The sequence below is a fragment of the Mustela nivalis genome (genome assembly GCF_964662115.1).
Source record: "Mustela nivalis genome assembly, chromosome: 11".
NCBI classification, from domain to species: domain Eukaryota; kingdom Metazoa; phylum Chordata; class Mammalia; order Carnivora; family Mustelidae; genus Mustela; species Mustela nivalis.
Genome location: NC_139030.1, coordinates 105,196,096 through 105,217,844, shown reverse-complemented (window position 1 = coordinate 105,217,844; position 21,749 = coordinate 105,196,096). Strand labels below are relative to the sequence as shown.

Below are 21,749 nucleotides of genomic sequence, written 5' to 3'. Positions count from 1 at the left end.
GACTTGAAAAAGCAGCAATTAATTAGTGTTTTTACTTTAAAAATGTTTACATTAGAGGCGCCTGGGTGGCTCAGTGGGTTAAGGCCTCTGCCTTCGGCTCAGGTCATGATCCCAGGGTCCTGGGATCAAGCCCCACATCGGGCTCTCTGCTCTGTGGAGAGCCTGCTTCCTCCTCTCTCTCTGCCTGCCTCTCTGCCTACTTGTGATCTTCGTCTGTCAAATAAATTAATAAAATCTTAAAAAAATGTTTACATTAGAAGGTAATATGTATTTTTATAAATAATTTTTTAAAACATGGAAGTAAATTTGCAAAATAAAAATAAAGTGTCTTCCTGTCCTACTGTAATTCCCACTCACCAGAGGTAGGCACTGATGAATTTGGAGTGTATCTTTCTTGTCTTTCTCCTTTGCATATACGTCTTCTTCCTAGACCAGGGAATCATACTACATAAACTGTTCTACAGTTTGGCTTTTGTCACTAAATAATTTAAATTGGGTATCTCTGCCTGTCAGTAAATAAAGGGCTATATCCTTTTTTTTAAGGATAAAAATATATCATCTTCCACTATATTGATGTAACATTATTTATTTATTCCATCCCCTTTTGATGGACATTTGGATTATTTCCAATTTTTTATTATGACCAATAGTGCTCCAGCAAACATCTTTATACACTGATATCTATGTACTTACCCAAGCATTTGGGGAGATAAGTTCCTGGAAATAGAATTGCTTGGTCAGATGGTATTGGCATTTAGCATTTTGATAAATATCCCCCAAATTACCTCTAGAATGTTTGCAACAATTTACACTCCCACGAGGATGACTAAGTGCGCCTGATTCCCTGCCTGCTCTTACTCTGTATCCAGGCCCTGACTGGGGAACTAGAGAATGTGTCTCTTGCTTCAGAAAGACATGGTGCTAAAGACCTTGCCTCAAGCTCTTACCTTCTTTTATTTTCTCTCTACTTTTCATAACTGTGGTTTAATTCTAGGACAGGAAAAAAGATATATGCCTGTTTGGTTTTCAGGAAGTTCCTCAAAGATCCAGACATTCTGCAAATTATGAGCACGTAAATTACAGATAAACCGTTCATTTAGTCCCAAAAGGTAACCGCCCTGAGGCAGGAAGATGCTTCCTTTCAGACCCTAGAGATGGAAACATCCCTTCCCCACGTTTCCGTGTGAACTGCTCCTTTGCTCACGCGTGCATGAGTCTGTGCATTGTTCCTCCTTGCAGGCCTGCGTTCACCAACATTTACTCTAAGTTTGCTCAGTTCTGGGTACTGTGCTAACCCCTGTGGCTATGGGAATGAAATGCAGTTTCTGCCTTCAAGAAGACCACAATCTAGCTTCACGAAAAAACCGAAGAGGAGACCCACAGGTGTAATCGAGAGCAGAAGTGCTGCTTTCATTCACATCAGTGCAGGGTGCCCCAAGAGTGATGGACTGGGCTGAGTGCCCACCGGAGGGGAAGGGCTACAGAAAAGACCAGGAATGTGGTTCTGGGAGGGCCCACGCAACTACCACATCTAACCCAGTCAGGGAGGAAGTGAGGAAGAAGCTGGGGACTGGGCATCCCGAAGGGTAATCTTTGACCAGCAGCTCTTTTAGAGGCAGGAAGGTACATTTCATAAATATAGTTTTGTTTTACTCTTAGTTTTTTAATGTAAATTTTTGAGTTAAAAAATTCTCAACCTTGTCTTTGCTGAACAAAGAGAAGCTGGAAGAGATAAGGGGATTATGATGTCATCTGTCAAAATTGGCAAGACTCAGTACCTCTGTCCCTGTGGGCCGGCACCTGAGATGTTTCACTTTGTTGACTTATAGGAACCCTGTGGAGACGGGGTGGGTATAGAACGCCAGGAGGGTGAGAGTCAGAGTCCGCTCTAGAATGAACAGTAACCCATTTTGTTGTTTTTATCCTAGTTCAGACCTGTGGAAAAATACATTTATGGATAACTCACAAGAATCAAATTTGGAAACAGCCTAAATGTCCACTCACAGGAGATAAATTAAATAATACATGGTGTTAAGTCCATGAAATAGAATAATATATAACCATTACTGTATTAAATCATAATGTATCATCTTCCATTAAAATCTTATTTCCAAAAACCATATAGTAAGGTGGGGAAATATTTATAATAATGCCTTAAGACAAAAAGGGAATATATGAAATAGATGCATAGTATAAACCCACCTTCATAATAGCAAATAAATTTTATATGTTTTTCTTTCTGTGCACACACACACACACACGTAGTTGAATTTACATACACATACATGGAGTTATCTATCTTTTCTGTTGGTCAGGGTAAGCTAATTTATCCTGCATTAAGAATGTGAAAATCTGAGGCGCCTGGGTGGCTCAGTGGGTTAAGCCACTGCCTTCAGCTCGGGTCATAATCCCAGGGTCCTGGGATTGAGCCCCACATCAGGCTCTCTGCTGGGGTGGGGTGGGGGGGCTGCTTCCCTCTCTCTCTCTGCCTGCCCCTCTGCCTACTTGTGCTCTCTGTCAAATAAATAAATAAATAAAATCTTAAAAAAAAAAAGTATGTGAAAATCTTCAGAGCTTTCAGACTATAATATGACATAGACTAGAAATGACATTGAGTAAAAATTTAGAAATAATCAGAAAGTAATCTGAACAGGAATACACCCCAATAGACGGAAATTCCAGGTGTCAATTAGCAAAAGAATGGGATTTAGATTTAGATGACAGGTTTTATAACTTAAAATATTATTTATATCCACTTACTTTCAAAAGAGTTATAACAATTGCTTATAATGAAATCTCACATCAGTAGAATAGTTAAAATAAGCATTGGAGAAAGACAGAATAGCATTTTTCAAAATGTATTTCACAGAATGGAGCTAGGTGTCATGTGAAAAATAAAGTTTTGTGTTCAAATGAGCTTGAGAAATGCCTTAACAAAATGAAGCAGTAATTCCTCTTTTCAGAACTTTGCAGAGGCTTTGCTGCTGCTGACCATAGCGAAAGAACAAGAGGAGTGATCTCCCTGAGAGCAGGCTTTCTGTGGTGCTGAAAATGGTGTACTCTCAGCTAGCCACACTGGATTGTTGAGTCCCTAAAGTGTAGCCAGTGCAGCCGAAGAACTGAAGTTTTAATTTTATTTAACATAAATTTAAGTAACTACATGGGACTACTGGCTACCATAGTGGATATACTGGATAGCACAGAATTAGAGAATCCCAAAGGTCAAACTTTCAAATAACACATTCTAGGAAGCATTTCTATAGAGCAACCATTTTCAAACTTTTGGTCTCAGGATCTCCTGACACTATTTTGGTAAGATTTAATTTTGGGGGCACCTGAGTGGCTCAGTCAGTTAAGCGTCTGCCTTCGGCTCAGGTCATGATCGCAGCGTCCTGGGATGGAGCCCCATGTCCCTCCCTAAGCAGGGAGCCTACTTCTCCCTCTCCACCCTACCCATGCTCTCTCTCGCTATCTCTGTCTCTCTCTCAAATAAATAAAAGTCTTAAGGAAAAAAAGATGTTAAAATAATCTCTACACTCAAAGTGGGCCTCAATCACACAACCCTGAGATCAAGTCACATGATCCACTGACTGAGACAGCCAGGCACCCTAAAATCTCTTAACACTCTAAAAAATCAAGACAAAAAAAAAAAAAAAATCAGTGAGAACGGGGTGTCTGAGTGACTCGGTGGGGTAAAGCATCATTAAAGATGAGATTAAAGGGGCAACTGGGTGACTCAGTTGGGTTGAGCCTCTGCCTTCAGCTCAGGTCATGGTCTCGGGGTCCTGGGATCCAGCCCTGCATCAGGCTCTCTGCTTAGCGGGGAGCCTACTTCCCTTCCTTTCTCTCTGCCTGCCTCTCTGTCTACTTGTGTTCTCTGTCTGTCAAATAAATAAATAAAATATTTTAAAAAATCAGTGAGGACCCCCAAAGAGCTTTTGTTTTGTGGGTTATATCTATCAATATTAACCATATTGGAAATTAACATTGAGATATTTAAAAAAACATTTATACACTAATGCATTTAAAAATACTGTCTGGGAGCAGTTGGGTGGCTCAGTGGGTTAAAACCTCTGCCTTCAGCTCAGGTCATAATCTCAGGGTCCTGGGCTCGAGCCCCGCATCGGACTCTCCGCTCAGCGGGGAGCCTGCTTCCTTTCCTCTCTCTCTGCCTGCCTCTCTGCTTACTTGTGCTCTCTCTCTGTCAAATAAATTAATAAAATCTTTAAAAAAATAAAAAATTAAAAAAATAAAAATACTGTCTGTTGGGGCAGGTGGCTGGCTCAGTCAGTGAAGCAGGGGACTCTTGATCTCAGGATTGTCAGTCTGAGTCCCATGTTGGTTGTAGAGATTACTTAACAAAAAAAAATATATTTTTTTTTAAAGATTTTTTTTATTTATTTGACAGACAGAGATCACAAGGAGGCAGAGAGGCAGTTAGAGAGAGAGGAAGGGAAGCAGGCTCCCTGCTGAGCAGAGAGCCCAACGCGGGGCTCGATCCCAGGACCCTGAGATCATGACCTTGGCTGAAGGCAGAGGCTTAACCCACTGAGCCACCCAGGTGCCCCTTAACAAAAAAATCTTAAAAAAAAAAAAATCCATTGTTTTCCTTGAGGTGACAGGCTTCATTGATTTCCAAGAAAATCATGGCAGGATACACAAGTCTGAGTAATGACACCCTCTCCTCACTCGTATTTTCAAGCAAAAACCATATTCCAGCAAAAAGCAGCTGATTCAGCCAGCAGCTCAATGCGACAGTGCTCCAACCCTACTTCAGCATGCAGCACAGTGCTCTCTGCCTATTTTCCTACCTTTAAGGACTGAGGTTTAAGAAAACTGATAACTTTGACTTCACCATAATTTTTTTTTACTGCGAGAGTATGTGCAGTGACAGCCAGTACCGTTCCGGCGGGCAGACATTCGTGCTAAGGCAATGACAGCTTTACCTGCTATACACCTTGCTTTTGTGCCATCAGTGAGATAGGCAGGTAATCTTATAATTATTATGAAAAGGTTTTTAACTCATGAGGTCCTCAAGTGGGTGACTGGGATGCCAGGGGTCTGCAGACCATGCTCTGAGGAAGGCTGGTTTAGGAAATGAATATGATGGGGGAAGAGGCGGAGGAGAGGAGAAAAGCCTGGAACCTGGGTCTTTAACTGAGGCGGATGGGAAAGCTGGTGTCCAAATTGTTTACTACACACACTTCGGTGAGAGGAACACAGAGAGATCCGAATAGAATCCATCTTTGGAAGCGGGTAGTTGTAGCAAACAAAAGGAGCTACCAGTCATTATATCCCCACAACGGACTATTAGTTATTTATTTAAGAACACCTGAATAGTATAAATTAGTCCTATAGAGTTCCTAGAGCTAATTCTTCACAGATGACATAAGCCGGATAATGAAACAAGAGAAAACTAGAACACCATCTCCTTTGTACTGGTCTGCAAAGAGTGGGGTTTTAATTTTGTATGGCCCAGAGCACTTTCAAAATATGACCAAATTCTTCTCACAGTCATTCCTGAGTTTCCACTTCCTGACTTCCTCCCTGTCTTGTAATTCAGAACAGGATTTGTTTTTCCTTGCCACATTAGCAGACTTCACGTCCGTCAGGCACTGTCTCTCTGTCTCCAACCACACGTGGTTCCTCCCTTCTCTTCCCATGAGCACGTTGGGGTTTATGTTTAGGATTACTTCTCCTACTTTTCCGTCTCCCTTCTCTCCTCTGACTTTTGTCCAGCAGGCAGTAAATCATGCTACGTGAGGGGAAGTGGGGGGCAGCAGGAATTGATTCAGAGGCTGATTTTGCATGCTTTTGATACCCCGCTCTTTGCATGGCAAAATTCTCTTGGTACTTAGTGATTTACAGTATTGGGACTTTTTTTTTTTTTTAAGATTTTATTTTGTTTGACAGAGAGAGACACAGTGAGAGAGAAAACACAAGCAGAGGGAGTGGGAGAGGGAGAACCCAGCTTGCCGAGGAGCAGGGAGCCCAGTGTGGGACTTGATTCCAGGACCCTGGGATCATGACCTGAGCTGAAGGCAGATGCTTAACGACTGAAGCACCCAGGTGCCCCACAGATTTTATTTATTTATTTGACAAAGATCACAATTTGGCAGAGAGGCGGGCAGAGGGGACTTTTAATTAAAAAAAAAAAAAAAAAAAAAAAAGCTCTCCTTGCAGAGTTATTGGTGATAGTGTTGGGTCCATGGTCAAAAGAATAAGACTGATACAAAGCGAAGGTCAAGCAAAGCTTTATTTCACACAAAGCACTGAGAATCAAACTGACCAGCCAGGGCTGTCTCTTGCAAAGAGGTGACCTCTCTCTGCCTTAGAGACTAGCTTTTAAGGGCAAAGGCCATGTGGTTGGGCCTGGCCATGCACAGGTGGCCAATGAAATTGTAACACAGAGAGAAAGCTGCACAGTCATGCTAGGTCAAACATAAGTGACCAATTGAATTACAATTTACCCCAATAGATATTTGAACCAACCTATCACCTTGGTCAGAATTGGCGCCCAAAAAGGTGGGACCCACACTTCTTGGTAGCTAGGGAGACAGTATGCGCGCCCCATTGATTGGATGTCTCCACCTGGCCGACCCACCCTTGTATTTGGGCTTTGTTACCTGGGACTGGTTTCCTGGGCTTGCTTTTAAGTAAGTCCCCTGGTTGGGGTCGGGGTGGGGGGTGTCAGTTTACGTTTTACTGCATAAACAACAAAATGACTGTCTAATCCAAGATGGAATCGCTCTGGCTAAATAGGCCCTTACAATAGAAACGTAATTTAACAATAAAAGAAATAGCTTGTGTTTTTATAACATTTTCTCTGAAAGAATTCCAAAGAGCTCTAGAAATACTGCCTACTTTTCTCTAATTCCTATAGCAAGCGCCCTTGTCTTCTATTTTTAGGTCGAAGGGGAATTTCCAGTCCCTTGCTCCCAGTAAGAAGATACAGTGATGCTCCCAAGCCAGGTTGCATGAGGAACACATCTTACTTCTGCCACCATCACCAATCAGTCCCCGTAGCTTCCAGCAGAGTGTAACCCTTTGCATTCAGTGGCTGGGTTAAGCACATTCTGATACCTAACTGCTTTCTCAGGGCTCCTGTGATGCAGCTTGAGTCTTGAAGGGTGCTTGGGTCCTGAAGGGTTAACAGCCTGGGTTGCTGTTTAAAAAAAGAGAAAGAAAAGACGCAATTATGTTAATTTTCACAAAGTGGAGGATGGAGAGTATTCTAGAAAAAAATTTTGCTGAAATATGACACCAGTGCCTGATTTAAATTGGTAACAGTTAGATCTTTAAAAAACTACAAAAATAATTACATGCAATAAACAATATAGGATTCAATTTTATACAATGGCAACAAAAGTTGATCCCACAATAGAACTAGCTATATTGAAAAAAAAAAAAGTTAATAGATAAAAAGTGCTGAGATTAAGGAATCTGAAAAATAATTCTCAGTTTTATGTTGTTTCCTGCAAGTCAGTAGCAGCTTAAAAGATGTATCCCAAGAGGAAAAGTAGCAATGGACGAATAGAGAAGACCAAATGTAGAAATGCAGTTCATTGACCGAGGACATTTAATTTTCTTCAAGGTTCTAACTGAAATTGTTCTGGGAACTGGTCCTACAAGGGGCTAGTGGCTGGAAAAGTGGAAAAGTGGGGAGCTTTTGTATTATTTTAGAGACAACTTTTACAGCATCGTTATTTTTCTCGGCAAGTGTGTGACAGTGTAGAATACAGTGACCACCGGTACAATGCCAGCTACAAATGATGAGGGAACAGAAGGCTGGCTGAGGACAAAGCAAAAGCTGACACCCTCCAACCTTCCCTCACCCCCACTCCTGGGTAGGACGTATGTGACCTTCTTTAGGAATCTCCCAACTATCTTAATGTTATTACCTTACTAGAGCGAAAAATGACCTTGACCATGAATGGCAAGGCCTCAAGGCCTCCGGTATCTTGTAGGTCCTCTTTAGCATATGAAAGTTCTAGTGAAACCTCCCTTTTCCTTCCCCCACCCCCAGGGTGCACAACCTGCCAACCCTGGCAACCCCAGGGCAGCAGCTCCTCCTGCCCACGGGTCCTGTCCCTGTGCTTTAATAAACCACCATTTTGCACCAAAGACATCTCAGGAGGCCTTTCTTGGTCATCGGCTCCGGACTCCACCCCACCGAACCTCACTTACATTCCAGAACTTCATCACAAACGTGATTCATCCCCAGACACCAGCAGCCTCACCCACTCTGTACTTGGACTGGGCTGCTCAGTGGGGGAGGAGGAGTATGAAGGAAGACGATGCATGACACGTGCTAGTGTCTTTAATGTTTTTAAAAGATTCTATTTATTTATTTGAGAAAGAGAGCATGAGGGAGGCGGGAGGGGCAGAGGGAGAGAGAGAGAGAGAGGGAGCCCTCCGGTGTCTTTAAGCAGCTACACCTGACCCGGTCAAAGACACATCGTGAAGAATAGCCCTTCTCAGATCTCTGAACATACCTGATTCATTTGGCACCTTGAACTTGGACATCATGCTTTAGACTCTCCTGGCCACTGATCTCACAGTTTGTTTTCCTCTTAAGCCTTTGTCTTGCCTTTCTCTTGGCATCACGTCAATAACTATTGCCTTGACCACTGCCACATTTTCCTCGCTTTGATTTGGGCTTCCATCCCAGTTCCAACCTGGGGGCCCTCCTCTTAGCTGTTGGCCTGGTCTCGGGACCTCTGGTGGCATAAGCAAAGTGACACCATCTGGAAATGTTCATTAACGCTGATTTGGAAAATTGGGATGTTTTATTGGAAGGGGCCATACCACACGCATACGTTCACTTACTAGGTCACGCAGGCACTGCTGAGGGACTGGGGAAATAGACATGAAGTAGAAAAGGAGGCAACAGATCTATGTGTAACCTAAATAAATCCCAGGGCTCTATGAGACCTATCTCTGTGTGGGAAACATAGTCTAGTTTCTAAGAGGTAATTAAACATATATTTCATATTCATTTATGTTTTTCAAAGAATACTAAAGGGGTCCCAATTCAACTCCCCATATTTAGAGATTTTGATTACCCAGAGGCTCTCATATTCTAATCCTCCCAAACCCTTTCCATGCCTATGTTTAAACCACCTAGAGAAGATCCAGAATTAGGCCAACCCAAACTAGCATGTGACCAGGAGGAGATGGGGATTGAGGAGCAAAGACAGAAGAATATTTCATCTTCGTCACACATATAATCAAATCATTACAACAGTAAGTGATATAACCACCATTGCTCCTGGCATGTGCTTGGTGCCTTGGAAACACAGAGGAAAAAACAATTATTTCTGCCTTTTTAAAGGTAGAACTTGAGAAGAAGTGACATTTGACCTGGGTTTGGAGAGTTGAGTTCAATAGACACAGAAGGGAAAGTGTGTTCAAAAGGCACAGGAGGGGTGCCTGGGTGGCTCAGTTTGTTAAGCATCTGACTCGATCTCTCTTCAGGTCTTGATCTCAGGGTTGTGAGTGCAAGCCCCACGTTGGGCTCCATGTTGGGCTCCACACTGGGCATGGAGCCTACTTATAAAATAAAAAAGAATAGAAAAAGGCACAGAAAGAACAGGACTTCATAACCCAATGGATAATTATAGCAAAGGAGGGGTAAGAGTCGAGGATGTCCATCTGGTTTTTCAGCCTGGGGACCCAGGATGAATTCTGATGTTGTTGAATATAGTAGCTACCAAAGGCTGTTCAAGGGAGAGAGCAAATAAATGTGTTTGAGTATCTGTACAACAACAAGCTGGTGGAGATAGCTAGATATGTAGCGCTTGAAGGAGTTCACACTGGCCAAGTGACATCTCTTTAGCAACATCCCCTAATGATGAGTGACAACTTTAATTTTTAAAGTCTCCAGTAAAGGGACTTTACAATCAGTCTTGTATCAATCGCTTCTATTTTAACTCAACATTTTCTCCAATAATTTTTCATGATCCTGCATTTGCCATGCCGCATTTAAATCCAATTTATTTTCTTGCTCAGAAGAGGAAGAGCACATCTTAGTCTCATCTGGAAGAAATTCTTCTGGGGAAGGACTCATGGTGCAGTCAGCCTCCAACCATGTTTTATTTCCTGCGTATTTCCCTGCTCTCTCCTTCAGAAGCTGCAAGCAGTTGGCAGTTACGCTGCTGACTAACAGATCTAGTCTAAGAACAAAAACTTGTTAGAGCTGGAGGGATGTGAGAAATTATTGACCCAAATCTCCATATTTTACAATTCAAAGAAACTTTAAGCTATTTAAGTTCAGTCCCTTTTACTCTTCCAAAAAGGATGCTTTCTTCAATTCTTAATATGTCTGCGGTTTCTTACTGGAGTCTCACCAAGTTTTCTTCATTCCTCTTTAACTATGGAGCTTGGAGCTAGCTCTAAAGGACAGTATTAACCCACCATTAAGTAGAAGAACTGATTTACCTCCCAGCTCCTGTTTATGCATTCCAGCCTCTTTTCTTCTTAAAAACCTTATTGCAGAAACAATAAACATAAACACGAGCATAAATTCAGAACAAAAGTTGCCCACAGTTCTGTCACATAATTAGATCACTGTTCTAATTTTTCTATGTTACATTCTTAACATTATGCCAGGCACATTTCCCATTTAGATACAATTTTACCATTCCCTTATTCTCTCCTCCTTTTTTTTTCTTTTTTTTTTTTTTAAGATTTTATTATTTTTTTATTTGACAGAGAGAGAGAAAGAGAGAGACAGGGAGGGGCATATACCCTTCTCCTGTAACATTATAGGGTAAGTCCTGTCATATCTTTGTCCATGACCATCCAGTAGGTAGATGCTTATAAACATATAAATGGATTTTTTGCTGATGTTTGAGATTGTAACGATAAACATTTCACTGAAACTTCCTGTTTTTAACCATACTTAATATCACTTAACCACATTTATTATTTTTAATAGCTTCATATCATTCCATATTAGGGATATAATAGAATGACATTCAAATTGTCTCTGGTTTTTTTCTTTCCCACTAACAGAGAATGCAATAAACAGGGGCGTCTGTCTGGCTCAGCTGTTAGGACGTGGGATTCTTGATCGTGGATTGTTAAGTTTAAGCCCCACATTAGATGTAGAGATTAGTTAAAAATAAAATCTTCTAAAAGATGCAATAAACATTTTGGCATTTACATCACTGGTTTTCTGAAGGACTAATATTCAACTTGTTAGTTGCTGAGAAAGTATGCTTGCCAGCAGTAATATCCTTAGACTCGTGCCCCCTCCCAGAAGGCAATTGTTCTTGTCCTCCTTCAGTTATGCTCCTCCCCATGGGGTAAAGAGTTTGTGGGCCAAAGGGGATGTGCCCAATTATAATCTATGACCTTCTATCAGACTATTTTATATTCAAGATGCTGAAACTCCCTACTCAAAAGTCTTGATCCTAATAACAGAGCTACATGGGTCATTTTCATTGGTCCATCCTCTTGAAGACAACTTACACCACCATTGCAAACATCCACAGGCCTGAGGGGCAACCAAGGGGCCGACGGTATTAACAGAGCTTGGTCATGCAGGCTAAGGTGTCCATATGTGTATTCAAGACTCCTCTCAGTGAGAATCAGGCTGTGGGTAGGAAGAAACTCCAGTGGGACATGAGCTACCAGTTGAAGATGGAGGGCTACCTTCCCTGTGCTACTAGGGTCTGACTCAGAAATTCAAGGGGGGCAATAATTTTATATCTGAACCAGTTCTTCTAGATTGTCATGAAGGCATACTTGTCAAAGCATATATTTTATTTACTCATTTTTTTTCACTTTAAAGTATTTAAACATCTCATATAAAAACCTCCATTTATACTCTTGCCAGAACCTAAAAATGTTAGAGGCAGGTCCATTTGTTGGTGTTTATTTTGATTAGTGTCTGTTCTGACTGGGAAGTATCTGTGCCAAATTGGCTGTTAAATATTTTAAATTTCATCATTGCTTACTTGTAATTTTATCTCTGTAGCATTGATTCCCCAAAGTAGGATTGCTTGGTGAAAGGGTATGTGTAATTCTAATTTTAATGGGTATTAATGATCCTAATGTTATTAGGATCAAGACTTTTGAGTAGGGAGTTTCAGCATCTTGAATATAAAATAGTCTGATAGAAGGTCATAGATTATAATTGGGCACATCCCCTTTGGCCCACAAACTCCTTACCCCATGGGGAGGAGCATAACTGAAGGAGGACAAGAACAATTGCCTTCTGGGAGGGGGCACGAGTCTAATGTATGCCACATTTTATCATTCACACTTAATGTCCTTAAAGTCAGGAGGCATCTTATAATCAAAGGAAAGAAAGTATTATATTATTATTTAATTGGCAGGTTTTTTCTTTGTTTGAGAAAATAATGGTACATCTTTGTTACAGACTGAATGTTTGTGTCTGTTCAAAATTCATATGTTGCAACCTAATCACCAATGTGATGGCATTAGGATGTGGGGCCGGGAGGTGAGTAGGTCACGTGGGTGAAGCCCTCATGAATGGGACTCATGCTCTTGTAGAAAAGACTCCAGAAAGCTCTCACACCCCTCCCTCTATGTAAGGATAGAGAGAGAAGATGGCTGTTTATGAAATAGGAAACAAGCTCTTACCAGACACCTAATCCATGGTACTTTATCTTGGAATTCCCAGCTTCAAAGCTGAGAAATAAATGTCTGTTGTTCAAGCCACCCAGTCTATGGCATTTTTGTTATAGCAGCCTAAATGGACAAGACAATCTTACAATTGCCCACTTAGATTTGATGAAATGCAGTATTGTCCTATTGTAGCAATTCCTCTACCCACTATCACTGTAGGAGAGTTCCCATTTTTTAGCCAGCACTATGTAGTATCACTCTTTTTAAAAATCTTTTGCCAATATTCTGAGTAAAAAATAATACAGCACTTGCTTTAATTTGGATTTCCCTATTTATTAGTGATGAGATTTAAAAATATATACTTATTAAATATTTGACTTCTCTTCTATAAATTATTGATTTATATCCTTTTCCTATTTTAAATTGTTTTCTGTGTTTTTATTATTATGAAAGTTCTTATTATATTATAGGTAGTAAACTTTAATCTGTCTGTTCTACTGTAAATAGAAATTGTACAGGTGAGAAATGAGATGCCAGGAAATGGTTGGTGATTCACCCCCAGATCTCCTACAGTGTGAGCAGGCCTTGATGCTCAAGTCAGTTTTTTTCTGACATCTTCCCTCCTGGTTTCCCTGATAAAATCAGGAATTCTATATGCACTGGGTGGGATGTGATCTGGGAAACCTCGGTGACTAATGAAACCAGAGGCTCTGGTTCCCCACATCCCCTGGTCCCTGCCAAGGTTAGACAGGAAGAAACAGAATCCAAAAATATATAAAAAGGATTATGTACCATTACCAAGGGAGATTTATCCCACATAGCCAAGTTGATTCAACATAAAAAAAATTGATGTAATTTATCATATTAATAGAATAAAGGACAAAGGACAAAAGCCACATGATCAGTCATCTCAGAAGATGAAGAAAAGCATTTGGCAAAATCCAATCCCATTTCTTAAGTTAAAAAACTCAATAAACTGGAAATAGAAGGAAACTTCCTCAAACTGATAAGGAGCGCCTATGAAAAACCAACAACTAAAATCATAATTAATAATAAAGACCGGATTCTTTTCCCCTATGATCAGGAACAAAATAATGATGTTTACTCTCATAACTTCTATTCAGCATTACACTGGAGCTTCTAGCCGGGGCAGTTAGGCAAGAAAAAGTTAAAAAAAATGTCTAAATGGAAATGAAGGAAGTAAAATGATCTTCATTTTCAGATGACATGATGCTATATACAGAAAATCCATTAAGAAACTATTAAAAGTAGTAAATGAGTTCAGCACGGTTGTAGGATGCAAGATCAATTTTTACAAATCAACTGTATTTCTATACATTAGCAGTGAAAAATCTGAAAATGAAATTAAGAAAATAATTCCCTTAATGGTAGCATCCAAAGGAATAAAACACTTAGGAATAAATTTAACAAAAGAATTGTAAAACCTGCATAGTGGAAACTAGCCAACACTGCCAAAAGAAAGACCTAAATAAATGGAAAGACATCCTATGTTCATGGACCAGAAAACTTAATATAGTAAATTTGCAATACTCCTCAAATTGACTTACAGGCTCTAGATGTAAGAGCAACACCTATAAAGCTTTTTTAAAAAGATTTATATATTTACTCAAGTGGGAGAGCAAGCGAGAGAGCATGAGTTGGAGGGGCAGAGGGAGAGGCAATCTCAAGCAGACCCCATGCTGAGTGTGGAGCCCGTTGCAGGGCTCCATCTCACAACCATGAGATCAGGATCTGAGCCGAAACCAAGAATCAGACACTCAGTGGACTGTGCCACCCAGGTACCCCTATCTATACCTACAAAACTCCTAAAAGAAGACATAAGAGTACATCTTTATAACTTCAAATTAAGCAGTGGTTTTTTAAGATATGACACAAAAAACACAACTTTGGTGTCTCAAAGGACACTATCATGAAAGTAAAAAAACAACCAATAGGATAGGAGAAAATATTTGCAAATCCTATATTTGATAAGGCACATGTATCCAGGATATGTAAAGAATTTTACTGCTCAACAACAACAAAATAAGTAACTCAACTTTAAAATGGGCAAAGGGGGGCACCTGGGTGGCTCAGTGGGTTAAGCCTCTGCCTTCGGCTCAGGTCATGATCTCAGGGTCCTGGGATCGAGTCCCGCATCGGGCTCTCTGCTCAGCAGGGAGCCTGCTTCCTCCTCTCTTTCTGCCTGCCTCTCTGCCTGCCTCTCTGCCTACATGTAATCTGTCTGTCAAATAAATAAACAAAATCTTTAAAAAAATAAAATAAAATAAAATAAAATGGGCAAAAGATTGAATAGACATTTCTCCCAAGAAGATTTACAAATAACCAATAAACACAAGGAATAATGTTCAACATCATTAGTCCTGAACCAGAAATGCAAATCAAAACCACATCCACTAAGAGGGCCATAATAAAAATAAATGGGGGATAAGAAGTGTTGGCAAGGATACAGAGAAATTGAAACTCTCACATACTGCTGATTGGACTGTTTGACAGTTGCTGTGAAACATTTTGGCAGTTCCTAAAAATATAATCTAGACTTACCCAGCAACTTCAGCAATTTCACTTCTAGGTAAATACATAAGAAACCTGAAATACAAGTTCATACAAAAATCTGTACACAAATGTTCATAGCAGCATTATTCATAATAGCTCAAAAATAGAAACAACTCAAATGTCATCGACTGACGAAGGGATAAACAAAACGTGGCATATCCATACAATCAAGTATTATTTGGCTCTAAAAAGGAATGAAGTAATAATATGTGCAAAAAAATGGATAAACCTCGAAAACTTCATACTAAGAAGCCAATCACGAAGACCATATATTGTATTATTTCATTAATAGAGAATGTTCAGAATAGACAAATTCATAAAGACAGGAAATAGATAAGTGGTTGCAAGGGAAAGAGAGAAGGAGGGGAATAGGGAATGACTGTTAATGGATGTGGGATTCCTTTTTTGGGTGGTGCAAATTTACAGAAATTAGATAGTGCTGCTGATTACATAACTGTTTTGTTGTTGTTCTTTTAGGTTATTTATTTATTTCACAGACAGAGATCACAAGTAGGCAGAGAGGCAGAGAAAGAGGGAGGGAAGCAGGCTCCCCGCTGAGCAGAGAGCCCGATGTGGGGGTTGATCCTAGGACCCTGGGATCATGACCCAAGCTGAAGGCAGAGGCTTTAACCCACTGAGCCACCCAGGCACCCCTGTTTTGTTGTTTGTTAAGTAGAATGTTCTATTTCTTTATTTTTTCTTATTTTAATTCGATTTTTTAAGTTTACATCCAATTAGCTGACATTTAGTACATTAGTTTCTGATAAATGTTTAATGATCCATTAATTGTGTATAGCACCCAGTGCTCATCACATCACGTGCCCTTCTTAATGCCCATCACCCAGTTACCCCCCCCCCCACATTCTTATCTGCAATCCTCAGTTTGTTTCCCAGAGTCAAGAGTCTCCCATGATTTGTCTCCCTCTCTGATTTCTTCCCATTCAGTTTTCCCTCCTTTCCTCTATGGTCCTCTGCTCTATTCCTTATATTCAAATATAAGTGAAACATATAATAATTGTCTTTCTCTGGTTGACTTCTTTCCTTTTTTTTTTAATTTTAATTTTAATTGTTTAAAATTATTTTTTAAAGATTTTTATTTTTATTTATTTGACACAGAGAGAGAGATCACAAGTAGGCAGAGAGGCAGGCAGAGAGAGAGGGGGAAACAGGCTCCTCACTGAGCAGAGAGCCCGATGTGGACCTTGATCCCAGGACCCTGGGATCATGACCTGAGCCAAAGGCAGAGGCTTAACCCACTGAGCCACCCAGGCGCCCTGATTGACTTATTTCACTCAGCATAATCCTTCCCAGTTCCATCAATTGTTGGGTCCCCAATATTGGGTCCCCCATAGTGGGTCTATGATTAAAGGATTGAGACTGATACAAAGCAAAAGTCAAGCAAAGCTTTATCTTGCACCAAGCATCAAGAATCAAACCGAATGTCAAACAGACCGATCGGGGCCGCCCCTTACAGAGAGGACAACCAGTCTCTGTTTCACAGACTAGCTTTTATAGAGCAAAGGCCATGTGGTTGGGCCTGGCCACACACAGGTGGCCAATGAAATTGTAACACACAGAGAAAGCTACACAGTCATTCTAGGTGACCAACTGAATTACAATTTACCCTAGTAGACATTTGAACCAGCCTATCACCTTGGTTAGAATTGGTACCCAAAAGGTGCCCAAAGATCGGGGCCCATACTCCTTGGTAGCTAGGAGACAGTATGCGTCCCCACTGATTGAATATCTCCACCTGGCCTGACCCACCCTTATATTTGGGCTTTTTTTTAAACCTGGGACTGGTTTCTGGGACTTGTTTTTAAGTTAAGTTCCCGTGGAGGCAGGGGCAGAGTTAATTTAAGTTTTACTGCATAAACAACAAAATGTCAGTTCAATGGGGGTGGGGCCGCTCTGGCTGCATAGACTCCTACACCGTGTTGATGTATGTGGTAAGTGTCCATCCTTTCTGATGGCTGAGTAATACTCCATTGTATATGTGAACCACATCTTCTTTATCCATTCTTTTTGAAATCACTAAACACTACTGAATTTGATACTTTAGAAGGGTGGATTTTATGATATATCAATTAAATTTCAATAAAGCTGCTATTGGAAAAAAAAGTGGTTGCTGGTTTGGGAGCATGGACCATAGTTAACCAACCCTCTGTTGCATAATATTTATGTCACAGAAGAAAGACTGCATAGTGTTAATTTAAAAAAGGGGGGGGGGACTACAGAAAAGAAAAGAAAAATTGGCTTCAAGCTGTTTGTTTTCCTCCCAGTATAAATAGCATGGTAAGATTATGAACTCTTACCTAGGTTTGTGACTAGGTTTGTGACTAGGTTTGAATCCCAAATTTGTCGCTGGTTACTGTGTGTTTTGGCAGGTGATAATAAATGACATCTACCTTCTAGGGTTGTTCCAAGGATGAAATGGGTTGATACATGTAAAGCTCTCACAGGAGGGCCTGGCACACAATAAGCATTCAGAGAGTATAGGCTATTTTTATTCTTCCCTCCAACTGGAAAAATAGCTTGACTAATTCAATGAGATGATTTTTATTTGGTGTTCTGGTCACAACCAACAGCTTCATAAGAAGGTCCTCTGTTCCCCATCTGGGTCACTATCAGATCATGAGGCCGGCAGCAAGAGAAATGAAGCTGGATCATTAATACACTTGAAAATATGTCCTTATCTCTATGAAATATTGTTAGAAAAATATGTTCTTATCTCTAGGAAATATTGTTGGCATCCTAAAAGGCTTTTCTTTTTCCATATCTAAAATATAGTGTGGGAGAGTAATTTGTTCTCTCAATCTAATTTCTAGTGTCAGCTGTGACATCACAAAGCAAACTCCCAGATGGCACCGACTGAATCCTTTATCAGCTTCGTTAGCACTGATGCCAGAATGAAACCGGCCCAGCAGCCTCATCAAAATTTCCACGCTAACGGGTAGACCCTTGGGAATGAAGGTAAGCAGAAAACCAATCATTACGTAACATACCTCTAATAAAATTGTCATCGATTTTAAGTAACAATGAAAGAGCAAGGAGTAAACTCAAGACTGAAAAAGAAAGGAAAATGGAAACACAGCATGGGCTTAGAAACACTTCTTGAAAAAAGAAATTCAAAAGGGAATTATAAAGCCAAACTCACTTTCTATCTTTTTAGTTAAAAATTGAGATTTTCAGAAAAAGTTAATATTTTAAGGCAAATTTACTTTTCACTTGGGAAGCAAGACAGAATTCCAATGATTTTAGTCTTTCGTCTTCCGTGGAAGGCCCACCGGGAAGTATTCGGTTTTTCAGTGTTATCATCACTGAGACGATTGTCTGACCCACACGTCTCCTTTGCTCATTCTGCAGCTCTTAACCATCTGTCTTGTTTTCTGGAGAGCCTTGTGAAAAATTTTAGGTTAAACCAAGTGGTCGGAAAAGCTGTCATTGTATTATAATCAAGGCCTGGTTGAGGTTTTTCCTTGTATTTTTTTGTTTGTTCATTTGTTTTAAGAAATGCACTTGATCATTCTTACCTTTTTAAAAGCTTCATCCTGATCCTGGACCCAAACTTCAGTCTGATAATAAATCAGCTCTGAGTCTACCTGAGTCATAGATGTTTCAAAATGGCTGTATTTTCTCCTCCGTTTTGCTCAAATGCTGTTAAACCTGGGGCCATTTGTTACGTTGGACTCCTCCGTTTTTACTTCCTCACCTCCCACGCTTTCTCCTTCAGTCGTCCTCAACCGCCCACTCGTTGGCTTTGTCAGCATCAGAAGTGTCCCTCCTCTGAGAGCACGACCTCGGGCACCCCAGGTTTAGCTTAGCAACTCTGATGCGACAACTCGGCCGCTCTTCCATCTTGCCAGGACCTTCAGTTCAGGGACCACACCACTTTCTCACTCCCCGTCACCTCCCTCACACCTTCGGTTCCTTCCTCACCCAGTTTAGAATCCATAATCTCTGCAATCGTGTCTGCTGAAGTCACCAGAGTCCCATAGCTCCCCTTGGACTCACCTGGCAAAGCTCTATCCCTGTTTAAATCCCGCTACTTACTCTTTGCCTGTACCCAAACATCTGACGAAAAACCCACCAGGATGACTGGCAAACTAATGGTTGTAAATCTCAGCTAGACTAAGTCTAACTTGGCAACCATCCTGTGCTGTTCTAAAATGCTCCTTCCAAACTTACTGTCCCACCGCTTCTCACACCCTCTTCCTGCTCTCTGGAAGACACTCTCTCAGCATCAAAATGATAAAGGATCTCCTGTCTTAAAAAACAAACCCCTCTCTGTTCTCCAGAGCTTCCTTCAGCTGCTGCCTTTTGTCCTCTCTTCCTCCCGTCCTCCGATTGCTGTGCTCACCAACTCCGATGCATCTGCTCTTGGGAATGTCTCTGATAAATTTGGTGTAGCTAAATCCAGTGCCACTCTGTCATATCTTATTTGACCTCCCAGAACTGATAGAGACAGTAGATGCGACTAAAACTCCTTTTCCCATGACATTCCTTCCCAGTTTTCAGAGTTACCATGTTCTCTTACGTTCCCTCCTTCCTCACCGGCCACTCCTCCCTGATGGTCTCTGCTAGGTCCTCTCTTCTTCCTGACCTCTACATGTTGGTGTGTCCATGATCCAGCACTCCCGTCTCTCTCTATTCCCAAGGCCATCTCCCATGGTCATCTATAAGTACAGCCCCAGCCTCTCCACCAAACTCTACACTGTTCCCTTGACATCAAACCATCAGCAAGTTCAGCCAACTCTACTTTCAAGAATACCCCAAGATTGCCACATTCTCTTGTTGCCACACCAATCCAAGCCACCGTGCTTACTTATCTAGACCATTGCTGTGGCCACTGAACTGGTCAGAGTGATCTTTTCAAAATGAAACAGGACCACAGCCATTTTTCTGCTTAAAACTTCTCCAGGTGATTTTTATCACATTCAGAGTAAAACAGAAACTACTACTTCGGCTCATGAAATCTAGTAAGATCTGGTCTCAGATTGCTCTTAATGTCATCTTCCACCACCCTCCCCCACCCTACAAGTCTCCAGCCATACGGGCCCCATTTCTGTTCCTAGAACATACCAAGCTCATTTCTGCCTTTGGGTGTTGGCACTGACTGTTCCCTTTTCTCTGATCTTTATATGGTTGGCAACTTCTTGTCATTAAGATCTGAGCTTAGATTTTGTAATTCTTAGGAGACCTGACTGTAAGAAAGATGGGTTATTCAAGTTCTCAAACCTGCCGTGCACTTTCAACTGAATATAAACAGGGGCAAGGTTTTTGTACTCTAAGTACTGCTTCAACATTTTTATTTTTGAAAATTACAAAATTCTTCTAGATTTAACTTCATTAATCTGTCACTTCTCTATGTGGGTGGCAGCCAGACAGACCAAAAAAAAAAAAAAAAAAAAAAAAGTATCCTAGAAACTGTTGTCTACTAGTGCCCAGAGAACTATGTGAAGGGACAGTTCTTTGTTGCCAGAACTTTCTGGGTGACTGTGGCCCAGGTGCCCCATCTTTGTGAAGGGGGTTCCCCACCTGTGAAGAAGAGACAATGATTCCCTGGTTAAGACAAGGAATGTACATTTGCATATGTACATTCGTGTATTTAATAACAAAAGAATTAAATCTTTGTCTCAAATCTATACAGTGCTTTATCCTTTTCCACTAACCTGTGTGTGATCTTTTCTGGAAAAAACACACAATCGGGGACCATTCCTGGTCTTTGCTTCTGAAATTCTTTTTCTTAAGCTTAGAGCCTGTTGATGCAACTCCTGTGAAAATAGATGTAAAAATACGGCTGGCTTCACAAATAATTAATCGACGAAAAATGACTAAGAAACAGGAGATGAGGAGGCAGACGAGCAGGAGGTGGGGGAGCACAGGCATTGGGGGTGGGGTAGCCGCACGCAGGCCTTGGTGGGAGATCGGGTTCCCCCGGCCTTGTACTGTTAGTGCAGTAAATGCTAGCAGCAAACCCTCGCACCCACCAGTCCCTGGATCAGTCGCAAATGTTCCACATTTTCCAGTGACTCCCTGGAGTGCTCCAAAATTAATGAATGGAAGAGGCCATTATCTCTGCTGCTTGGTATTTTATAGCAAATGTATCTTTAGCATGAAATTTGCTACAGACAATTCATACAGTGCTTTTACCCACAATATTTTTATGTTATGTTAATAGCCTTTTAGCTTAATGTCTTTGTGCCTTGCAAGCTAATTCTGGAACACATGAAGTGTGTTAAACGAGGGATGGATGTGTGGGCATCTAAACCTACTGAGTGGAATTAGAGAGAAGGATCCTTTAAAAAAGCAATTTGGAGACAACGCGCCCACATCAATGTTCAACAACAGAAACGGTGCCGTGAAGGTCATGAGCTCCTCTCTGCTTGCTTGAGAGAGCACAAGTGAAGTCAGGGGATCCCTACGTTTTTCTTGAATTTAGTAAACAAAAAGGTAAAGTAAACAATTTCCTTAGCAAGGAAAGAAGCAAGCAAGAAGTTATTCCAGGAGGACGCTAGATTCTGGAGGGACACTGTGACAGATCCGGTGTCATAACCTGCTTCCCAGATAGTTCCCAG

At 41.0% G+C, this 21,749-nt stretch overlaps 1 long non-coding RNA gene across 1 annotated transcript; it reads right to left on the bottom strand.

Moving 5' to 3' along the window:
• Positions 1–6,238: 6,238 nt before the first annotated feature.
• LOC309843540 lies at positions 6,239–15,206 on the bottom strand. Its single transcript, XR_014300196.1, has 2 exons — positions 15,160–15,206; positions 6,239–7,165 (listed from the first exon to the last, which is right to left on the bottom strand). It is a non-coding gene; the product is annotated as an uncharacterized lncRNA (long non-coding RNA).
• Positions 15,207–21,749: the final 6,543 nt, after the last annotated feature.